The 23,549-nt window shown below is 49.8% G+C and overlaps 1 pseudogene across 1 annotated transcript; it reads left to right on the forward strand.

Moving 5' to 3' along the window:
- Positions 1-703: 703 nt before the first annotated feature.
- Positions 704-23,531, forward strand: LOC147109839 (large ribosomal subunit protein bL17m-like; annotated as a pseudogene). Its single transcript, XR_015080359.1, has 4 exons — positions 704-938; positions 5,042-5,234; positions 13,921-13,989; positions 15,318-23,531. The product of XR_015080359.1 is annotated as a large ribosomal subunit protein bL17m-like (transcript).
- Positions 23,532-23,549: the final 18 nt, after the last annotated feature.

Below are 23,549 nucleotides of genomic sequence, written 5' to 3' on the forward strand. Positions count from 1 at the left end.
TGAGAGTGTTTGATGGGATAGTGTAGAGGGAGCTTTACTCTGTACCTAACCTGTGCTGTACCTGCCCTGAGAGTGTTTGATGGGACAGTGTAGATGGTGATGCAAAAACCAAATTTTCTGAAGACGGGGGTAAATGTTGATTTCGAAACAGGAGGAAAAGAACGACGATTAAGTGGGGGAGGGACGGGAGGAAATGCATCTTATTAACTCGTGTTAGCTGTGGCTCAGTGGGTACCACACTCGCCTCTGACTCACAATATTGTGGGTTCAAGTCCCACTCCAGGGATTTGTAGCACAGAAATCTAGGCTGACACTCCAGTGCAGTGCTGAGGGAGAGCTGCACTGTCGGAGGTGCCATCTTTCGGATGAGACGTTAAATTGAGGCCCCGTCTGCGCTCTCAGGTGGACGTAAGAGATCGAAGAAGAGCCGGGGCATTATCCCCGGTGTCCTGGCCAATGTTTATCCCTCAATCATCATCACTAAAAAAAATTATCAGGTCATTATCACATTGCTGTTTGTGGGAGCTTGCTGTGCGCAAATTGGATACCGCCTTTCTCACATTACAACAGTGACTACACATCCAAAAGTACTTCATTGGCTGTAAAGCGCTTTGCGACGTTCGGTGGTCGTGAAAAGCGTGACATAAATGCAAGTCTTTCATTCTTCTTATTTTTATTCTGGAAATGACAGAATTGCCGCTGATCCGAGGGGAGTTAGGCGGAACGTTTGTTGGTGGGGCGAGGTGCGCCGGCCGGCGGGTTTAGCGCGAGGACGCGGGGCCGGAAGAAAGATGGCGGCGCCCATGTGAGGGGGAAAAGCGGCTTCTTGTGGTTCAAATGAGGAAGAAAACCGGGTTTAAAAAACCCGCCACGGCCGCGGAGAAAGAGCCGCTCTGAGAGTGGGCACCGCTAGTCGCCGATAAGGCCCCGGAGTTGGGGTAAGTGGGGCCGGAGAGGCGCCGGGAGCGGAAATGAGTGGGCGGGCTGGGCCCTGGAGACTAGGCCCAGGTCCCCTTCCTCCTCCCCCAGCCTCAGGCCCAGGACCCACATTCAGCCCAGTTCAACCTGAGCAGCACTTTCACATTCCACTCAAACTTCTCATTCACTTCAACCTCTTACACTTAGAAACATTAGCTCATTTTAACCCCTCTTTAATTTTATTGTAATCTATTTGATTAAAAAAAACATGATTTTAATCTCTTAAATATAAATTTATTTTCTATTTTTTTAAACCTAACCTTATTAAAAGAAAGAAAAACTTGCATTTATATAGCGCCTTTCACGACCACCGGACGTCTCGAAGCGCTTTACAGCCAATTAAGTTTGAACTGTAGTCATGTGGGAAATGCGGCAGCCAATTTGTGCACAGCAAGCTCCCACAAACAGCAATGTGTTTAGAAACATAGAAGATAGGAGCAGGAGTAGGCTATTCGGCCCCACGAGCCAGCTCCACCATTCAATGAGATCATGGCTGATCATCCAAACTCAGTACCCTGTCCCTGCCTTCTCCCCATATCCCTTGATCCCTTTAGCCTTAAAAAATATATCTAACTCCTTGAATATATTTCATGAATTGGCCTCAACTGCCTTCTGTGGTAGAGAATTCCACAGGTTCACCACTCTCTGGGTGAAGAAATTCCTCCTCATTTTTGTCCTAAATGGCTTACAGGTTATCCTTAGACTGTGACCCCTGGTTCTGGACTCCCCGAACATCGGGAACACCCTTCCTGCATCTAGTCTGTCTAGTCCTGTTAGAATTTTATAATTTTCAATGAGTTCCCCTCTCATTCTTCTAAACTCCAGCGAATATAAGCCCAATCGACTCAATCTCTCCTCATACGTCATTCCTGCCATCCCAGGTATCAGTCTGGTGAATCTTCGCTGCACTCTTTCCATGACAAGAACATCCTTCCTCAGATAAGGCGACCAAAACTGCACACAATACTCAAGGTGTGGTCTCACGAAGGCCCTGTACAACTGCAGCAAGACATCCTTGTTCCTGTACTCGAACCCTCTCGCTACGAAGGCCAACATACCATTTGCCTTCTTAACCGCCTGCTGCACCTGCATGCTTACCTTCAGCGACTGATGCACAAGGACACCCAGGTCTCATTGCACTTTCCCATCTCCCAATCTATTGCCGTTCAGATAATAATCTGCCTTCCTGTTTTTGCCACCAAAGTGGATAACCTTGCATTCATCCACATTGTACTGCATCTGCCATGCATCTGCCCAATCACCCAACCTGTCTAAATCATACTGGAGTTTCTCGGCATCCTCCTCACAGCACACACGCCCACCCTGCTTTGTGTCGTCTGCAAACTTGGCGATATTACATCTAGTTTCCTCGCCTAGATCATTAATATATATTATGAATAGTTGGGGTCCTAGGACCGATCCTTGCGGTACCCCACTAGTCACTGCCTGCCACTCGGAAAAAGACCCATTTATTCCAACTCATTGCTTCCTGTCTGCCAACCAGTTCTCTATCCAAGTCAGTACCTTGCCCCCAATCCCATGTGCCTTAACTTTACACGCTAATCTCTTATGCGGGACCTTATCGAAAGCCTTCTGAAAGTCCAAATACACCACATCCACTGGTTCTCCCTTATCTATTCTACCAGTTACATCCTCAAAAAATTCCAGTAGATTAGTCAAGCACGATTTAGCTTTTGTAAATCCATGTTGACTTTGTCCGATCCTGTCACTGTTTTCCAAGAGCTCTGCTATTACATCTTTTATAATGGACTCTAGCATTTTCCCCACTACTGATGTCAGGCTTACCGGTCTATAAATCCCCGTTTTCTCTCTACCACCTTTTTTGAAATGTGGGGTAACATTAGCTACCCTCCAATCCATGGGAACTGTCCCAGAAACTATAGAATTTTGGAAGATGACCAGCAATGCATCTACTATTTCTAGGGCCACTTCCTTAAGTACCCTAGGATGTAGATTATCAGACCCTGGGGATTTATCGGCCTTCAATCCCGTCAATTTCCCCAACACCATTTCCCTACAAATACTGATTTCATTCAGTTCCTCCCTCTCATTAGACCCGATGGCCTAGAAATTCACTATAGCCCCGTTTGGGGCGCCAGCCTCGCCAGGGCGCTAAAAGTAGCGCCCCGGAAGCAGGCGCAGCCGTCCGCCGGAAATTCAGTTGGAGCGCCCCAGAGGGAAGCGCGGTGCTACTGGAGGCGCCCCGCATCCCTCTTGGGGCGCTGCAACTGAATATCGCTGCGCAACGTGCCGCAGCACCACACACTGCGGCACGTTGCGCTGCGGTACTGCAGGCCTTCACTTAAAGGGGAGGGGCCTTGTGCAGTGCGATCTGGGGCCCAGCTGGGCTCCCGAGGCCGGCAAAAGAGCCCGGCACCGGGGAGAAGTGCCGGGCTCTTGGAACGCAGTCGGCACTCCGCAGGAGGTGGGGGGGTGCTCAGGAGGCCGGGGACGGCAGTGCGGAGAGGTGCTGGCAGGCGGCCAGCAACAGAAATGGCCGCCCCGCACCTCCTTTAATTAGCGCCTTTATCGCCGCAGGTAGGCCCCCCTGAACTGATCGCACATAGCGTCCGGCGTTAAAGCGGGGGCGCATCTAATATCGCGATCGGGGCGTCAGTGGGGCGCTGCGCACACCGATGACGTCATCGGTAGTGGCGCAGTGCTAACGGCTAGCGCCGCCATTCGCATCCCGCTGAATTTAGCGGGAGGCATGGCCAGTGGCTGCCAACCCACTTAGCGCCCTCTTAAGGTGCTAACTGGTGGCGCAGCCCACTGAATTTCTAGGTCGATGTTCCTCGACATCTCTGGGAGGTTATTTGTGTCCTCCTTTGTGAAGACAGAACCAAAGTATGTATTTAATTGGTCTGCCATTTCTTTGTTCCCCATTATAAATTCCCCTGATTCTGACTGCAAGGGACCTACGCTTGACTTCACCAATCTTGACTTCTCCAAGCACTTTACAGCCAATTAAGTTTGAACTGTAGACACTGTTGTAATGTGGGAAATGCGGCAGCCAATTTGTGCACAGCAAGTTCCCACAAACAGCAATGTGATAATGACCAGATAATCTGTTTTTGTTATGTTGGTTGAGGGATAAATATTGTCAATACACTGGTAATAATTCCCCTACTCTTCTTCGAAATAGTGCCATGGGCTCTTTTACGTCCACCTGAGAGAGCAGACGGGGCCTCGGTTTAACGTCTCATCTGAAAGACGGCACCTCCGACAGTGTAGCACTCCCTCAGCGTGGCACTCGAGTGTCAGCCTGGATTTATATGCTACAAGTCCCTGGAGTGCAACTTGAACCCTCAACCTTTTGACTCAGAGGCGAGTGTGTTCTTCTAGGTGGTAGAGGTGGTGGGTTTGGGAGGTGCTGCTGAAGAAGCCTTGGCGAGTTGCTGCAGTGCATCTTGTAGATGGTACACACTGCAGCCACGGTACGCCAGTGGTGGAGGGAGTGAATGTTCAAGGTGGCGGATGGGGTGCCAATCAAGCGGGCTACTTTGTCTTGGATGGTGTCGAGCTTCTTGTGTGTTGTTGGAGCTGCACTCATCCAGGCAAGTGGGAGATGGGGGCGGGGGGGAAGGCTGTTTGAACGGGCAGGGTGGTTGGAGGTTGGAGTTCATGTGATGATATCTCCAGGAATACCTGCAACCAGAGTTAGCAGCCCAAGTGAGCTGGGGGTCAGTGATCACTGTGGGACGGGGTCCGGGGGGGCGGTGATCAGTGTGGGACGGGGTCCGGGGGGGCGGTGATCAGTGTGGGACGGGGTCCGGGGGGGCGGTGATCAGTGTGGGACGGGGTCCGGGGGGGCGGTGATCAGTGTGGGACGGGGTCCGGGGGCGGTGATCATTGTGGGTCGGGGTCCGGGGGGGGCAGTGATCAGTGTGGGACGGGGTCCGGGGGGTCGGTGATCAGTGTGGGACGGGGACGGTGATGAATGGCGGACGGGATCAGGGTGTTTCTGGGTCGCGCTGTGACGTGACGCTGGGATTGTGACGGTTGAATTCTCACCTTTGCTCCGGTCTCTGATCCCCCCCAGACTCCCGGCCCCTCGGAAGGATGCATCTCACCGCTGCCCTCTGGATCAGTCATGGGCGAGTTTACCGTCGGATGGGGCTCGGACCCCGGTCCCGGATCGATATGTTGCGGAACTTGTGACAGCGTTGGTGCGACACGAGAGGATTGAAACCACCCTGGCCCGGGCTGATGAGATGAGGTTTTACACTGAGAAGGTAATCACTTCCTCCCTTCGAACACCCCGTTTATCTTGTTCCTTCCTGCCGTCTGCCCAGGCTGCTGTTACTCTGCTTTCCCCCGAATCAACAACGTGCATTTATATAGCGCCTTTCAGGACCACCGGACGTCCCAAAGCGCTTTTCAGCCAATGAAGTACTTTTGAAGTGTTGTCACTGTTGTAATGTGGGAAACGCGGCAGCCAATTTGTGCACAGCTAGCTCCCACAAACTGCAATGTGACAATGACCAGATAATCTGTTTTAGTGATATTGATTGAACGGTAAATATTGGCCAGGACACTGGGGATAACTCCACTGTCGGAGGTGCCGCCTTTCAGATGAGACGTTAAACCGAGGCCCCGTCTGCTCTCTCAGGTGGACGTAAAAGATCCCGCGGCACTAATTCGAAGAAGAGCAGGGAAGTTCTCCCCGGTGTCCTGGCCAATATTTATCCCTCAACCAACATCACTAGAAAACAGATTATCTGGTCATCATCACATTGCTGTTTGTGGGAGCTTGCTGTGTACAAATTAGCTGCTGCGTTTCCTACATTACAACAGTGACCACACTTCAAAAGTACCTCATTGGCTGTAAATCACTTTGGGATGTTTGGTGGTCGTGAAAGGCGCGATATAAATGCAAGTCTTTCTTTTAAATGTACTGGGTCCAGTTCTGGACACACAGACATAAGGGAGACATTCGACTACTAGGGGCATCACAGAGTAGAGCCACGAGACCGATCCCCGGTGCCAGAGGGACTGAGTTGTGTGGAGAGACTTGGGCGATTCAACCTGGAAAAGAGGCTCCCTAAAAACTCCCTCCCAAACAGCACTGTGAGAGCGCCTTCACCACACGGACTGCAGCGGTTCAAGAAGGCACCTCACCGCCACCTTCTCGAGGGCAACTAGGGATGGGAAATAAATGCTGGCCTTGCCAGCAACGCCCACAACCCATGAATGCATTTTTTTAAAAGACCAGATCATCTGTTTTTACTGATTATTGGTTGAGGGATAAATATTAGCCCAGGACACTTGGAATAACTTCTCCTGCTCTTTTTCCAATAGTGGCCGCAGGGTCTTTTATGTCTACCTGAGAAGGCAGACGAGGCCTCGGTTTAACGACTTATTCGAATGACGGTACCGCACTCCCTCAGTACTGCCCCTCCGACAGTGCGGCGCTCCCTCAGTACTACCCCTCCGAGAGAGCAGCGCCCCCTCAGTGCTGCCCCTCCGACAGTGCGGCACTCCCTCAGTACTGCTCCTCCGACAGTGCGGCGCTCCCTCAGTACTGCCCCTCCGACAGTGCAGCGCTCCCTCAATACTGCCCCTCCGACCATGCAGCGCTCCCTCAGTACTGCCCCTCCGACAGTGCGGCGCTCCCTCAGTACTGCTCCTCCGACCATGCAGCGCTCCCTCAGTACTGCCCCTCTGACATTGCGGCGCTCCCTCAGTACGGCCCCTCTGACAGTGTGGCGCTCCCTCAGTACTGCCCCTCCGACCATGCAGCGCTCTCTCAGTACTGCCCCTCTGACATTGCGGCGCTCCCTCAGTACTGCCCCTCTGACTGTGCAGCGCACCCTCAGTACTGGAGTGGGCCTTTGGTGTAGCGGTAGCATCCCCGCCGCTGGGCCAGAAGGTGTAGGGTTTCGAACCCCACTCCAGACAGTCCCGACAAGTGGAGTCGGAGCTCCGGCTCTAAATTCTGGGTTGACATCCAGCTGGATACTTGCGTCCGTGGGTGTGGGTAGCCCCCCCCCCCCCCCCCCCCTCGTATGGGTTGTGGGAGCCCGTAAAACTCTTCCGCCCTAATGGCTGGTATGAAGATGGTTACGGTCACTGAAGGAGCGTTAACGCGGCCAGAAATCCTTCTGCCACTTAATACAATTCCCCAAAGGGAACAGTGTGAAGCCACGTACGACGACGACCCTCAGTACTGCCCCTCTGACAGTGTGGCGCTCCCTCAGTACTGCCCCTCTGACAGTGCGGCGCTCCCTCAGCACTGCCCCTCCGACAGTGCGGCGCTCCCTCAGTACTGCCCCTCTGACAGTGCGGCGCTCCCTCAGTACTGCCCCTCCGACAGTGCGGCGCTCCCTCAGTACTGCCCCTCTGACAGTGCGGCGCTCCCTCAGTACTGCTCCTCCGACAGTGCGGCACTCCCTCGGTACTGCCCCTCTGACAGTGCGGCGCTCCCTCAGTACTGCCCCTCTGACAGTGCAGCGCTCCCTCAGTACTGCCCCTCCGACAGTGTGGCGCTCCCTCAGCACTGCCCCTCCGACAGTGCGGCGCTCCCTCATTACTGCGCTGGGAGTGTCGGCCTGGATTATGTACTGAAGTTTCTGGACTGAGGCTCGAACCGACCATCTGACTCTGAGGCGAGAGCGAGTGTTACCCACTGAGCCAGAGAGGTGACTTGAGATCCTGGGACTATTTGCACTGGAGCAGAGAAGGCTAAGAGGAGATTTAATAGGGTTTTTAAAAATGAGAATGAGTTTTGATGGAGTGAATGGGGACAATAAATTTCCTGTGCTCGGGGAGTCAGTGACGTGAGCCCATCAATTTAACGAGTGTTCTGAGAGGGATTAGTAGAAATTTCTGTACACAGAGGTGTTGAAGCACGGAATGCTCCCATAGAATCTCTCAGCACAGAAGGAGGCCACTCGGCCCCTCGTGCCTGTGCCGGCTCTTTGAAGAGCTCTCCAATTAGTTCCCACTCCCCCTGCTCTTTCCCCAGAGCCCTGCAAATATCTCCTTTTCAAGTATTTATCCAATTCTCTTTTGAAAGTTATTATTGAATCTGCTTCCACCGGCCTTTCAGGCAGCGCATTCCAGATCACAACAACTCGCTGCGTAAAAAAATAATCTCCTCATCTCCCCTCTGGTTCTTTTGCCAATTATCTTAACTCTGTGCCCTCTGGTTACCGACCCTCCTGCCAGTGGGAACAGTTTCTCCTCATTTACTCGATCAAAACCCCTCATGATTTTGAACGCTGCTCTTTACGAGAATGGTTCCAGGGATGAGGGGCTTCAGTTATGTGGCGAGACTGGAGGAGCTGGGATTGTTCTCCTTAGAGCAGAGAAGGTTAAGGGGAAGATTGTATTCAAAATCATAAATGGTTTTGAGAGTAAATGAGGAGAAACTGTGTCCAGTGGTAGAAGGGTCGGTAACCAGAGGACACAGATTGAAGGTGATTGGCAAAAGAACCAGAAGGGAGATGAGATTTTTTTTTACACAGCAAGTTGTTGTTGTAGTGTCCGCGTAACAATAACACACGGACTGCAGGAGAACGGTAATAAGAGGTGTTTACTGAACAGAGGGTATGCTGGAACTGAAAGTACAGAAGCCTGCTAGGGCTTTTTAGACAGGTGTGGTCACTGCCGGTACTGCAGTATAGAATCTGTTCTTCTCTTAAAGGTACATACACAACAATTCCTCCCCTTTTAGATAAACAGTACATAACATTCATTTAACAATTGAATAATAACTAATTACAATTACAATTTTCTTTGTACTATATACATCAGCTGAAAGTAATCAGTTATAAATTCAGTCTTTGAGGAGGCTTCCTGATCCTGTCTGGATAGCGCCTTTCTCGAGTATCCTGTTCTTGCGGCGGAGTCGATTCTGGCTCATTGTCATTGGTTGGTTCGTCAGATTCCAATACCACTGATTCTGAGGTAGACGCAATCTGTACTTCGGGTTCATCACCAGGTGCGCATGCTCGTGGTATGGGTTTGACTTGTTCCTGTGACTCCAGAATCTGGTCAGCATGGCGTCTCACGATGCTCTCTCCAACGTCCACTGTGTACATTAGTGGTCCCTGCCGTGTGCATATCGTTCCTGGCTGCCATTTTTCTGTTCGGTAGTCGCGGGCCAAGACTGGTTGCCCTATCTTGAAGCTCCTGGTTGGCTTTTCATTGATGTGCTGGAATTGCTTATTCTCAACATCTCGTCTTATGTTTGGTTTGAGCAAGTCCAGGCGACATCTTAACCTTCGGTTAAAGAACATCATGGCTGGAGCTTGGTTGGTGACTGCATGTGTCGCATGTGTAAGCAAACAAGAAATTATCCATCTTGTGTTGCAGTGGTATGTTGTCGTTATACATCGCCTTTATTGCTTTTTTAAAGGTTTGAACAAACCTCTCAGCCAATCCATTTGTGGCTGGATGATATGGGGCGCATGTGTAATGCTTTACCCCATTATTCCTCAAAAACCTCTGGAAATCCTCGGACACAAACTGTGGTCCATTGTCGGAGCAAATCTGTTCTGGCAAGCCATTCCTGGCGAAGATGGTCCGTAGGACTGCAATAGTTTTCTCCGTGGTGGTGGAGGACATTTTGATGACCTCTGGCCATTTCGAATGTGCATCCATGGCGATTAAAAACATTGAGTCCATAAATGGACCAGCAAAACCAATGTGTACCCGTTGCCATGGAGATGAGGGCCACTCCCATGGGTGTAGTGGGGCCTGTGGTGGAGCGTTTTGGACTTTCTCGCATCCTGTGCATCTCTTGGTCATTTCCTCGATTTCTTTATCGATTCCCGGCCACCACACAAATGCCCTGGCTAGGCTTTTCATTTTTACCCCTCCCAGCTGACCCTCATGAAGCTCATTGAGCACTCTTTCTCTCAACTTGGGTGGAATTACCACTCGGGATCTACACATCAAGGTCCCCCGGCACACTGACAGCTGTTCTCTCCTTGGCGAGAATGCTGGCAACAGTAAGTCGCCATGTGCTGGCCATCCCTTCGCCATCAAATCATAGACCCGAGAGAGTGTCGGGTCATTTCGGGTTTCCTTCTCTATACTTGAGTTTGTAACAGGTAGACATTCGACTATGGTTGAATGGAATATCTCAACAGGGTCCACTGTAGGTGCTTCCTCCACCGTAGGCAGCGGCAGGCGCGACAGCCCATCAGCGTTTCCATGCTGTTTCGTGCCCTTATGCTCTATGTCGTATTGATGTGCCCCTAGAAAAAGGGACCATCTTTGCAGCCGTTGCGCCGTCATCACCGGAACGCCCTTCTTTGGGTTAAAAATGGAGACAAGAGGCTGGTGATCAGTCGGTAAGGTGAATTTCTGCCCGTGCAGATAGTGATTGAACTTCTTCACCCCCCACACCAGGCTGAGGGCCTCCCTGTCAATCTGGGCGTAGTTACGCTCGGCTGAAGTTAACGAGCGTGACGCAAAGGCTATTGGCCTCTCTGAACCGTCAAGGAATTTGTGCGACAGCACTGCTCCAATGCCGTAGGGAGACGCATCACATGCAAACCGAATCGGTAGTGATGGATTGTAGTGGGCCAATACTTCTTTTGAAGTGATTAGGCATTTACATTTCTGAAAGGCACGCTTACACTCATCACTCCATTTCCATGCTACTCCAGTTTGCAGCAGGGCGTTCAGCGGGTGCAGAATTGTAGACAAGTTTGGCAAGAACTTATGGTAGTAGTTCACCAACCCGAGGAACGACCTCGGTTGTGACACATTTTCCGGTGCTGGAGCCTTGACTACTGCCTCAATCTTGTCTGGGGACTTATGTAACCTCTCTTCATCAATCACGTGGCCGCAATACGAGATTTGTTTCCTGAAAAACTCGCATTTGGGGCGGTTGGCTCGTAGCCCATATTTTTGTAATCTAGTGAGCCAGGTTGGCAAGGTGTTCACTGTCATTTCCGCCCGTAACCAGGATGTTGTCCAAATAACACTGGGTCCCCGAGATCCCTTGCAGGACTTGTTCCATCACTCTCTGCCAAATTGCCGGAGCTGATGCTACCCCGAATACCAGTCGGTTGTACTGGTAAAGACCTTTGTGAGTGTTTATCGTGAGGTATTTTCTAGATGATTCATCTACCTCCATTTGTAGATACGCTTGGGCCAGATCAATCTTCGTAAAGCGTTTCCCTCCAGATAGTGAGGCGAAAATATCTTCTATCCGCGGAACTGGATATTGTACTGTTTGAAGGACTGGGTTCACAGTTACCTTAAAGTCCCCACAGATGCGAACCTTCTTCGGTTCCCCAGGCGTGCTGCTCAATGATTTCTTCATTACAGGAACGATGGGTGTGGCCCACTCGCTCCAGTCCACCTTGGACAGCACACCCGCACACTCCAGACTCTCCAGCTCTGCTTCGACGGCTGGGCGGATCGCATACGGTACCGGTCTGACCGTAAAAAATTTAGGGTTTGCGTTATCTTCAATTTTTATCGTTGCCGTCACGCCTTTTAGAGTCCCAAGTCCTTGCTGGAACACCTCTTTCACGTCAGTTAGAATTTTTGACAGTCGTCCAGGTGTGGCGTCGTCATCCTTTTTGTCAGCCACAGCTAGCGCCTGAATGGAATGCCAATCCAATTGTATTTTCCGGATCCATTCACGTCCCAATAATGGCGGTCCTCCACCTTGTAGTATATATAGATACAGTTCCTGTGTTTCCTTGCCGTTGTATTTAACGGGCACCCTTATTTTTCCTCTGGGGTAGACTTTTTGCCCCGTATATGTCTTCAAGACAATGGACGTATCCTTCAAGGGAATGTGTGAGAATAGCCGCTCGTAGTCTCGTCGATTCATGACTGTTGGGGCTGATCCTGTGTCCAATTCCATCTTTACTTGGGACCCTGCTATCATGAGGGTGACCCAAATGGTTCGGTGATCCTCCTTTGCGATCACGTTGTGTAACTTTAGACAACTTAGTCTCCTGCTCCCGGAGTCATTATCACTCTTCTGGTCTTCTGAACTACTGTCCGTCATCTTTTGTACTTTCTTGTACTTTTCCTTAGTAGTTCTTTTAGTGTTGGTTTTCTTTCCCGACCTGCAGACTCATGCTATGTGTCCCACTTTTCCACATTGCCTGCATACTTTGTCCTTAGCCCAGCAATCCTTCTGGTCATGGTTTGTTCTGCCACAGCGATAGCACTTTTCTGCTCCATATGCCATTTCATTGGTGCTATATTCTTGCGGTTTCTGTTGTATTTCCGCAGCTCCCCGTGCTGCTGCTTCGTAGGATGCTGCAATGCTGAAAGCCTTTTCTAGCATAAGGTCCTTTTCCGAAAGTAGCCGTTTCTGGGTTCCTTCACTCTGGAGCCCGCAGACAAACTTATCCCTTAAGGTATCTGCCAGTCCTGCTCCGAACTGGCAGTGCTTCGATAACTTGCGTAGTTCCGTAAGATAGTCAGCATTACTCTCATCTTTGTGCTGTTTCTTTTATGGAACTTGAATCTTTCTGCTATCAGCAGCGGTGTCGGGTTTAGATGTTCCTGTAAGATATTGACAATCTCTTCAAAGCTTTTCTCCATTGGTTTAGCTGGGGTAATTAAATTCCGCAATAGGCCGTACGTTCTCGCGCCCATCAAATTTAATAATACCGACGCCTTCTTTTCATCGGCCACCCCATTTGCCTTGCAGTACACTTCATTTCTTTCCACATACGTGGTCCAGTCTTCTATTTCGTTGTCGAAAGCAGTGATACTGCCACTCTTCGGCATCTTGGGTGGTTTAAAATGGCGCCTCCCGCGCTTTTCCTTCTTCCCCAATGGATTAAAATGGCGCCTCCCGCGCTTTTCCTTCTTCCCCTTGCTGCCAATGCTGCTCCGAGTGTTCTAAATAGTAATGGCGGCGCCCCGCGGCTTTGGCGCGTCTCTTTTCCTTCCCCTCTTTTATTTTCTCTAACGCTGCCCGGCTCTTGAGCACCAACCGCGCCCTCTGCGCTCCACCCTCTCTCTCTCTTTTCCTTCCCGACGACGTTGCACGGCCCCCTTGCAGAGCCGCTCGATCGAGCTCCAGCCCGCCGCAGTCCGGAAGGGTCAGCGCACTACCTGCTACCAGCACGATTTGCTGGAACACCTTGACTGGGGAGCCAAGCCCAGCTCTCCACAGCTTCCCCTGCGATTCACTGAACTCCGATGGATCACTGGGCGGTTGCCCACGGTCGACACCCGTTGCTCTGGCTTCGACCTCCAAGAAGCTTCTTTTCAGGGATGGATCCCCGTGAGGTGATGCAGTACTGCAACTGAGTTCGAACCTGCTCATCGCCACTGTAGTGTCCGCGTATCAATAACACACGGACTGCAGGAGAATGGTAATAAGAGGTGTTTACTGAACAGAGGGTATGCTGGAACTGAAAGTACAGAAGCCTGCTACGGCTTTATATACAGGTGTGATCACTGCCGGTACTGCAGTATAAAAGCAGTTCTCTCTTAAAGGTACATACACAACAGTTGTGATCTGGAATGTGCTGCCCGAAAGGCCGGTGGAAGCAGATTCAATAATAACTTTCAAAAGGGAATTGGATAAATACTTGAAAAGGAAACATTTTCCGGGCTCTGGTGAAAGAGCAGGGGAGTGGGTCCAAAGAGCCAACAGAGGCACGATGGGCCGAATGGCCTCCTCCTGCGCTGTATCATTCTATGATTCTGTTAAATCTGCCCTAAACCTTCTCTGCTCGAAGAACAATCCCAGCTTCTCCAATCCCCCACGTAACTGAATCCATGGGGAGGAGGTTGAGGCCGAGACCATGGCCTCTGTGAAAGGGGGAATTTGGGATCAATATTTGTCGATGGAGAGAGCGGGGCAGTGGGATGGGTTTGGGGATTGCTCACGTACAGAAGGAGGGCAGGCTCGAGGGGCCGACTGGCCTCTGTCTGTGCTGGGAAGGAGCCTGCGGGTTTGACTGATCTGCCCTTGCTTTCCAGCTGGTGGATTACGCCAAGCGAGGGGACACGGACGAGAAAGCCATGAAGATGGCCGACTTCTGGCTGACGGTCAGTATCTCTGGCGCGGGGGCGGGGTGGGGGGGGGAGGGGGCCCGCGGGGTCTTCGGGGTCGGCCTGTGTCGCGAGCGTCACTCCGCCACGCCCGCGATCTCGCCGCGCTGGCCATCGCAAAGAGCCTTGGCTACTTGCATTTCTATAGCGCCTTTCACTACCTCAGGACGTCCCACAGCACCTTACAGCCAATGAAGTACTTTTTTTTGAAGTGTAGTCACTGTTGTAATGTAGGAAACCCGGCAGCCAATTTGTGCACAGCAAGCTCCCACATACAAGTGTGATCATCACCAGATGTTGGTTGAGGGATAAATATTGGTCACAGGACAGCGGGGAGAACTCCCCTGCTCCTCTTCAAAATAGTGGCTGCGGATCTTTTGCATTCACTTGAGAGGGCAGACGGAGCCTCGTGTTTAACCTCTCATCTGAAAGGTGACACCTCTGACAGTGAATCGCTCTGACAGTGCGGCACTCCCTCAGCACTGCCCCTCCGACAGTGCGGCGCTCCCTCAGCACTGCCCCTCCGACAATGCGGCGCTCCCTCAGCACTGCCCCTCCGACAGTGCGGCACTCCCTCAGCGCTACCCCTCCGACAGTGCGGCGCTCCCTCAGTGCTGCCCCTCCGACAGTGCAACGCTCCCTCAGCACTGCCCCTCCGACAGTGCGGTGCTCTCTCAGTACTGCCCCTCCGACAGTGCGATGCTCCCTCAGTTGCCCCACCGACAGTGCGGCACTCCCTCAGCACTGCCCCTCCGACAGTGCGGCACTCCCTCAGCACTGCCCCTCCGACAGTGCGGTGCTCTCTCAGTACTGCCCCTCCGACAGTGCGATGCTCCCTCAGTTGCCCCGCCGACAGTGCAATGCTCCCTCAGCACTGCCCCTACGACAATGCGGCGCTCCCTCAGTACGGCCCCTCTGACAGTGCGGCGCTCCCTCAGTACTGCCCCTCCGACAGTGCGATGCTCCCTCAGTACTGCCCCTCCGACAGTGCGGTGCTCCCTCAGTACTGCCCCTCCGACAGAGCAATGCTCCCTCAGTACAGCCCCTCCGACAATGCGGCGCACCCTCAGTACGGCCCCTGCAACAGTGCGGCGCTCCCTCAGTACTGCCCCTCCGACAGTACAGCGCTCCCTCAGTACTGCACTGGGAGTGTCGGCCTGGTTTATGGGCTCAAGTCTCTGGAGTGGGGCTCGAACCCATGACCTTCTGACTCGGAGGCGAGAGTGAGCTGTAACTGAGAAGGGAGAGTTCTTATTGGGCCCGGTTGAGGGGAGGGGAAGAGCGGAATATTTCTAGGAATAAACCTCTTTTTCTGTTTCTGTCAGGAGAAAGATCTCATCCCGAAGCTCTTCAAGGTCCTGGCTCCGCGATTCCAGGACCACCGGCGGGGGAGTTCCGTGTGGATGATGCAGATTCCCACCCGGGAGAACTTGGACCGGGCCAAGATGGCGGTCATCGAGTACCGGCGCAATCCGCTGCCGCCCCTCCTCGCGCGGCGGCAAGGGGCCAACGAGAAGACCCTGCTCAACCAGCTGCTGAAGGGGTACAGGGAGGAGGGGGCCTGGGGCAGGGCCTCGGGCTCAGGCGAGTCCCAGGCTTCGAGTGCGGCCTAGCTGGGAGCTTGACCGGCGGAGTGCAAGGAAGCGATGTGTGATCGATCACCCGCCCCTCCCCCTCCCACCCCCGGGGGATGACCTTCTGCTATTGGCCCGCCTGGGAACAAATCTGGGGGCGGATTCCCGGAGTCACACTGGAATGACGGCCTCCTGGGAATCGCCGACAGCCTCGGGCCTGAATCTGCGCAGCCCGACATCTTTTCCATCGACATATCATCCATCCAATTACATAGGTTATAAGCATTAATGTTATTAGTACTATACATCCATTAAGCAGGTCTTTCTCCCAAGCCTTCGCTCGTTCGTAGTAATAGTCTGTCTGCTCGATGGGTATCTGCCCAGGAGGTTTCTGTAACAATTACCATCGAACAGCATACATTACTACTTTATCAAGGTCATGTATATTGCTTCCATTTCCTTTTTTCTTTTTTGTTTTCTACGTTTTTTACAGGCGGCACATGCTGCTATTCCCATTCCTATCGCCAAAACCAATTGTACTGTAACTAGTATGTGAGACGTAATGCTGTCCCATGGGTGGATGTTGACATTCATCCCCCAATCCCACAGCTTCTTATACCATGGGACCTCCTGTAGTTCTACTTCTATGTCCCTTTCTAGTTCCCCAAGGTTCCTTTGCAACATTACGTATTGTTTCACCATTTTACTTAAGCCCTCTTTTATCTCTTGCAGATCCCCTTGCAGGCGGGGTATTGGAGCCCCCACCGGATCTTCATAATTGACCAATTCGTCCCTTAAACTATCTGTCACATTTAGTTTCATTTCCTCCCTTGAGTGTACATACACCAATCTGGTGTGTCCAATTGTCACAGGGATCTTTGGTGTAAAGCAGAAGTTAGGCATTGTGATTACACATACAAGGTTACTATATTGGTGCTCAGTCTCTGTGGTGGCTATACAATACTCCCCTCTGTCTCTATATCCCGAGCGGGTGTGATGGTGATCGATGTGATAATTCCAACATGCACCCCTCTGTCTTATTATAGCTGCACTCATCCTTAGTGCCTTCTCCTACCGGATGTGGGCATATCGTAAGCGTACCTTTCCCATGGCATCCGTTTAGGGAGACTCCTCTTATAGTACCATTCTTCCTGATGGCATAGGTATCAATTGGATAGTATTGGAGGTATGTCTCACCCCTCACTATGCCTATGTTTGTTACCTGATACTGTGGGTATGGAGTCGTGTCTAGTCTCACCACTGGTATCATGAGTACCATGCCTATCATTGCTGTCACTTCTGCTTTGCATTTTTGTATCACTGGATATACTCTGGTCATCCCCTTGAGGGGACAGGCACTCAGAGGGCCTGGATTCTGGCTCAGGCCATAGAGCTGTGTGCTGTTAATCCAGTCTGGTCCCTCACCTCGTTGTATCTGTGCCAGATTGTGTTTTAACTGTCCGGTGGTCCATTGGCCATAGGCATGGCACAAGTTTCTCCCTACCCCATCTTTTGCCTGTTCCTCATATCTCTATGGTTTAGTTTGTTGATAGTGCCAACATGGTTTCTATAACTTTGATTCCCTCGAGTAATTTCCTTATCGTATGTTCTCCCAACTCTGATTCTTGTTGAAGCAAACCAGTTTCTTTCTCTAAAATCTGTTGTATTACCCTTTGTAATTGTTCCACACTACTCTGGACTCCTTGTATATCCAGGGCATTAATGAATGACATCCCCGTATTTATTCCCGTGAGTACATCGTTTCCTAAGCCCCTCTTAATTCTTTGGTGGAATGCAGCATGTCCCCTGAAACTAGAAGCCCCTGTTGCATCAGCAGCTTGGTTAATTACATTCCTTATCATATATGCATACAACTCTCTAGTTTTAGTAAATCTTTCACAATATCCTGGCCATTGTAGCATGGTTAAGTTCATTAGTACCGGTACAATTTCATGTCTCACATTATCATACAATTGTTCTCCCTCGGTAAATAACACCAGTCCATTTTCGGGCCCAGGCGTCCATTTCGGACACCTTCGTTCTTCAGGTGTTGTTGTGATTGGGGGTGTTGCTGGTTCTAGGGTTACTCCTTGTGGTGTGATCCTTCTTGTTGTTGGTTGAGGTGTTGTAATGCCGTGTACAATAGTCCATCTTATGATATTGTCCGTGCAGCTCAGGATATATCCTCCCCCTACTTGACCCAACACCTGCCAGTGTCTATTACATCTTACCATATTGCTGGTACCTGTCATTCTACAGGGTCCGCATGGTCGTTGATCCAAGTTCACCCAGATACCGTTACACCTGTAACATCCTTTTCCTGTTTTTCACACTCGTAACTGTGTGATATAATGAAGTTCCTTGTGGAGTCTCCACTAGGGGATCTTAACTTGCAGTCCATTTCTTTCAGCCCGTTATTTGGGCTTATAAGTGTTGTCATCAGAGTAGTTATAATAATCCATCTCACTGGATCCACGTTTATCTGTAATTTAAACAGAGGTCTGGTCGTCTTCCGAGCTCTTTCCCCTAGAGGAGAGGGTAGAATGGGGGTCTTTAGTGTTAAATGGTTTCACCTGGGTCCAGTGCTTCCATCGCATACCCGTCGGTTCCTGTAGACAAACACACGTATCACTTGTCATTAATCCAGTATATGGCCCCATCCAACGGGGTTCCATTCCCTTTCTTCCGATAACTTGCGTCATTACTTGTTGACCTATTCTGGGCAACTCGTCTGGTTTAAGTCCAGCATTCTGCCTTTCTAGATCTTTAATCTGTTGTTGGTTCCTTACTTCTTTATTCAGTGCTTGTACCTCCTGATTTAGTTGTACTTAATCTATCTTGTACTGGTCCTGGTTCACTCACCCCTCCAGCCAAATCCTCTGGTAGTCTCATAGCTCGTCCTGTCATTAGTTCGTAGGGGGTCAGTCCAGTCGTTCGTCCTGGGGTGGCTTGCAGCCTCATTAGTATGCTGGGTAATAATTCCGACCATCCCTTCCCTGTTTCTTGGATGGCTTTTGTCAGCGCGTTTTTCAGTGTCCATTCTTTCTACCATCCCCGAGCTCTGGGGGTGATATGGTATGTGATATTTTTGTGTTACGTGTAACAGCTTACAAGTTTCATTATTTTACCGGTGAAATGAGTGCCGTTGTCTGAGTCAATTTGCAGAGGCACTCCCCAACGGGGTATAACCTCGGTAGCCAATATTAGTGCAACTGTTTTTGCAGAGCAATCTTGGGTGGCAAAAGCTTCCACCCACCTGGTAAATTGGTCAATTATTACCGGGCAATATTTCTTCCCCCGGTCCTGCTGGTAAAGTCAATTTGTAAGTTTTCCCAGGGTCCTTGGGGCCTGGGTTGGTTTGCTACTCTAACTCTACATCTCTGTCCTACATTATTCTTAGCGCATATTATACAGCGGTGGCAATATTTCGCTACTTCCCGACCCATCTTTGGCCACCACCAGTACTGTGTCAGTAGGTGCAACATGTTACTTCTGCCAGTATGTGTTACACCATGGTATAGCGCCATCAGTTGTTGTCTGCAACATTCCGGTGCCACCACCTGGTTACGGGGGCCCCATTTCCAGATTCCATCCTGTAGTCGAGCGTCCGCTTGTCTCCATCTCTCTTTTTCCTCTTTACTAGTATTTTCTTGTACCTCCATTATATTCACTTCCTGTACCCCACTGACTGTCATGACCATATTTATTTCGTTTTTAAACACATCCTTTGGTTGCATTTCTTCCGCAGCTAATTTGGCGGCTAGATCTGCATACCTATTCCCTATAGGGGCCTGGTCCTGGGGTTCCTGTGAGTCCATATCCTCTATCTTTGTGTGGGCTTTTATTTTAATTACCGCTGCCTCTAAAGGTGCCTGTGCAGCCTTAACTAACCTTTCTATTAGTTTTCCATGTTTTACTACCTCTCCCGTCGAGGTCATGTACCCCCTTCTGGCCCATAGTGTCATATAATCATGCACCACTCCGAAGGCATAACGGCTGTCGGTATAAACATTTATCCGTTTGTTTTTTTGCTATTTCCAACGCTTTTATTAAAGCCACTAGTTCCGCTACCTGTGCTGACTTATCCCCATAAAGGGCTCCTTTTAACAGGGTCTTTCCTTCTTGATTTACTACTGCCCACCCTGTTCTGGGTTCTCCGTTGATATATTTTCGGGATCCATCTACATAGATGACCATATGGGGATTTTCTAGTGGGTCTTCCTTTACTCCACTCCCTATTTCTTCCTCCATTTTCATCTGACAACTGTGCTCTTCTCCTTCCGTTAATATGCCCGTGGCTGGATTAACCCCGGGATGTTTTTGTATTATCACAGTTCCATCCCTGGGGAGTAATATCGTTTCCCATTTAGCTTTCCTGCTATCCGATATCGTCCACAATTTTCCTGTGTTGAGTAGTCCCACTAACATATGTTGATATGCAAAATTACCTTTCCCATCATCACTATTGGTTCACTTACTCACACCGCCCGGGTGGCGCAATCTATTGCAGCCACACATCGTGGCATCGCCTTCACTACTGGGTCTTTTTTTGCAGAGTAATACGCAACGGGTCTCTGTTTCCCTCCGTGATCTTGCATTACCACGGCTGAATCACTCTCATGATCTAAATCACAATATAGGTGGAAGGGTCGAGTGGGATCTGATAATCCTAGGGCAGGGGCTGTTATTAATTCCTGTTTAAGGGCCCTATATGCTTCCTCCTGCTCCGTCTCCCATTCTATCTTATCGGTGGTGGGTCTCCCCCCTTTAACTAACCGTTGAATCGGCTCTGCTTTCCCTCCAAAGTCTGATATAAAATTCCTGCAGTAATTAAATAGTCCCAACACTTTCCTCACTCCCCGGACGGTCACTGGGCTTGGCTTGTCTTTTATGGCTGCCTTTTGTTCCTGCGGGAGTGCCTTATACCCCTGGCTAATTTCGTGTCCTAGATACTTTACTTTGGACAGTCCAACCTGTGCCCTTTGGGCTCAATTTAAAGCCAGCTTTGTTAAATGTCTGGAGGGTGGCTAGTAATGCTCCCATGTGTCCTTTGGCATCCTCTGATGCAATCATTATGTCATCGACATATTGGAGTAGGGCGCTCTGGTACTTTGATAGGTCTAACTCGTCTAAGGCTTGACTCAGTACACGGTGGAATATATTTGGACTATTATGGAACCCCTGTGGGACCCTGGTCCATGTATATTGTCTATCCCTGACGGTAAAGGCGAATTTCCCTTGTGATTCCTCTGCCAATGGTATGGACCAGAACCTGTTCGCTATATCCAAGACTGTAAATATTTTAAGGGCTGGTTTCAGAGCATTAAATATCTTATTCAATATGGTTTACACAAATTTACACCAACCAGAATTTCACCGTGGCCACAATGAAAGCCTGGTTTTAATAGGTTAATTAACCTCATAACTCCAATTCAATCCAGATCAATTTTTTATAAACTAACCAGTATCACTTGGAAAAGAAAGAAACCATAGTCACATTAACAAGGAAACAATTACCCATGCCTTGTAAACATTCAAATTAATTTTCTTCCAGGCAAATTGGCAACTGTAACTTCAAGACTGAAGCTTATCTTTTGTAAAACAATTAACAAACTTAAAACAACACACGCTTGTCCATCCTTCAAGACAAGTCTTCAACGGGTTAAACAGCTTTTAGCTCTCTGTACCAAAGAGTGGGTGGAGCTAAAACACACTGGACATTTTTTTAAAGACAGGCTTTCAGACAAACGGAATACTGTAACTTCTTAAACATCCATAGTCAGGAAAACTTTCACACACTTTCACACAAACTGAGAGCCCAGTATTTTTTAAGGTTCCTTTCACTCAGCAATCTTGTGTTTTATTTGTTTTAGCACAGACGTTAATAACTTCCGTGTCGGTAAAACTTTAGGTTTCTCTTTCTAAATCCTCCCAATCGATCTCCTATCATTCCTTCCACTATGCACTGACCTTGTCTTCATTATAGCAGCACACTTGGTGCCTACCTTTTTTAACTGTTCCACTAACTCCTCTTTTTCCCTCTCCCGTGTGGCCCCAATCTTACACATTTTTCAGGTGGCCCTGACAAAGAACCACTACAGTTTTCTCCTCCTTATTCTTGCTCTCCTTACTCCACCATTCTTTCTGTCGGTCGGGAACCCATTCAGGATCCCACCTTCCTTTCCCATTCTTTTTATTACCTTGTCATCATATCCCTTTTTTTTTTACCATCTTTTCCTTAACTTTCTCATACTTATCGTGCACAAATTCATACGGCAAGTTACGTTACGCCGTCCTGTTTGTCCGTCGATTTCTTTCCCAGGCATTTTCTAGCCGCTCGGGAATTTCCGTGAGGTTTTCTCACTTCCCCGGGGTCTTTTTACCCCGCCCCTATCAGAATTTCCGTTATCCGATACTATCGCGTACAAATTCATACGGCAAGTTACCTTATGCCCTACTGTTGTCCGTCGATACCTAGCGCATACAAATTCATACGGGAGTTTAGATCTTTTGGCGTCCTTTTTGTTCGCCATCCTTTTAGGGTGGATTTGCTAGTTTCCTCCCTCGTTTCCTACCTCCGGGACTCACCCGGACCTTCAGGGACCTTTCCCTGCTTACGCGGTTTTAACTCCGCCTAGATTGGATTTTCCCTATATCCAATCCTATATAACCCGAGCTCCTCAACTTATTCAGACATTATCATTTCTATAATGTCCTAGCATGCACCCAAGTTGCTTTACTCATGTATCCCGACTCCGCCTCTGATTCGTTGGATCTCCGGCCCTGAGCTTCGATGCGAGGAGACAATGTCTCTACTCAGCCCATCCGGTAGATCCTGCCGACTACGCCAAGTTGTAAGGGTAAACCGGGAGAGCTTCTTCTCCCCTAGACGGACCCTGTGATATAAAGGGTCGACGTCCGCCTTATTCCCAATCAATCACTCGGAGTCCGGAGGTGCGTTCAGTAAAACAACTTTATTTACAAGTCGACAGGGAAGACACCCATCCTGGGATGAATGTTCCCGATCGTTGAAAATCTCCTGCCTTATATACAGGTTTTGTTCTGAGTCGTGGCTACTGTTTACAATTAGGTGCATTACACGTATACATTTCTTTCATCACACAGTTGGCTTCGGGTGCAAATTCTTGTGACCTGTGTGCATTGGTCTTGTGACCCCATACGTTATCTCTCAATACATTCCTGTTAGTGATTCACGGTTTGTGCACTTTGGCCACGACTACACCAGACTTTCCTTCTGGACATTGTTCATACCAATTCCTTATATGGTTGGAGATATGCTCTGTTCCTTAATCCCCTCATCTTAGCCCTTTTTTAACCTTTTCACAGCCTCTCTCCTGTGTGGATCCACTGGTGTGTATGGAGGTCCCCTGCCTGTGTGAAACTCTCCACATTCAGTACATTTATACGGCCTCTCTCCTGTGTGGATCCGCTGGTGTGTATGGAGGTCCCAACACTGTAAAACTCTCTCCACATTCAGCACATTTATACGGCCTCTCTCCTGTGTGGATCCACTGGTGTGTATGGAGGTTCCCTGCCTGTGTGAAACTCTCCACATTCAGTACATTTATACGGCCTCCTGTGTGGATCCACTGGTGTGTATGGAGGTTCCCTGCCTGTGGGAAACTGCCTCCACATTCAGTACATTTATACGGCCTCTCTCCTGTGTGGATCCGCTGGTGTCTCTGGAGGTTCCCTGCCTGTGTGAAACTCTTTCCACATTCAGTACATTTATATGGCCTCACTCCTGTGTGGATCCGCTGGTGTGTATGGAGGTTCCCTGACACCGTGAAACTCTTTCCACATTCAGTACATTTATACGGCCTCACTCCTGTGTAGATCCGCTGGTGTGTATGGAGGTTCCCTGCCTGTGTGAAACTCTTTCCACATTCAGTACATTTATACGGCCTCTCTCCTGTGTGGATCCGCTGGTGTGTATGGAGGTTCCCTGCCTGTGTGAAACTC

The sequence above is a fragment of the Somniosus microcephalus genome, chromosome 12 (assembly GCF_052327205.1).
Source record: "Somniosus microcephalus isolate GS21.2 chromosome 12, FLI_Smic_1.0, whole genome shotgun sequence".
Lineage (NCBI taxonomy): Eukaryota > Metazoa > Chordata > Chondrichthyes > Squaliformes > Somniosidae > Somniosus > Somniosus microcephalus.